General features: G+C 36.3%; 1 protein-coding gene across 1 annotated transcript in view; it reads left to right on the top strand.

Annotated features, from left to right (window-relative positions):
• Positions 1-860, top strand: part of LOC119417861 (EH domain-containing protein 3) — a 21717-nt gene that overhangs the window by 1171 nt on the left and 19686 nt on the right. The window lies entirely within an intron of this gene.

Genomic DNA, 860 nt, shown 5'->3' with positions numbered 1-860 from the left:
TGTGTGTGTGTGTGTGTGTGTGTGTGTGTGTGTGTGTGTGTGTGTGTGTGTGTGTGTTGGGTAACGTCTGTTTTCCTGTCAGTTTTACAAATATTTAAGATATTTTGTTAACATTTGGTGTGTAAGTAGCTGAGAGTGATTTCTAACTTATACTCTGAGTGCTACGCTTTGCAAGTTATGCATCTAGAAATCTGTTAATTTTGGGGTTCAACGATCTGTCTGTTAGCAAAATAGCTCATGAATTACTGAAAGGATTTAAATTAAACTTTCATAAACCCATCATTGGGTCAACTTCTACAACGCTTTTACTTTTGGATGTAAGTTAATTTAAGGTGGCCATCACAGCCAACTCACCTTAGAAAATAGAAAAAAGTTATTACTCAGCCAGTTTTACAGATATTGAGCTGCAGTTTGGTGTAGTAGTAGCTGAGAGTCATTCACAACACTTATTCCAAGCTCTAAGAGACCATGTGAGATGTTGCTTCATTGCATGAATTGCATATTTTCCAGGTTTGACCAAAACGACTGACGTCCTAGTTTTTCAACAAATATGATCTCAGTCTAAAATGCTAACATGAACGGTGGCGGGTGATATGCATTTCTTCATGGAATGCCATGCCTTTAACTTTCCTCTGTTATTTAACAAAGATTTTTGTTTTAATTTTATCTAGTATTCACCAATTTTGCATTTATTGGTGATGTTATGTAGCGTATGAACATGTTTAAAGTCAGCTGAAGAAATGCAACAGTCACGAACACAAACAGATGGTGCAGATTGTTCGTACTATCCCTTATTTAATATCAAGTGTTTCCATCGTATTTTACTTTGAGCTTTACCTTGTGCTTTGTGTGTGTGTGTG

This window comes from Nematolebias whitei, chromosome 12 (assembly GCF_014905685.2).
Source record: "Nematolebias whitei isolate Nwh7 chromosome 12, NemWhi1, whole genome shotgun sequence".
In the NCBI taxonomy this organism is placed as follows: Eukaryota; Metazoa; Chordata; class Actinopteri; order Cyprinodontiformes; family Rivulidae; genus Nematolebias; species Nematolebias whitei.
The sequence above is the reverse complement of the archived record's forward strand: the minus strand, read 5'-3'. Positions and strand labels throughout refer to the sequence as shown.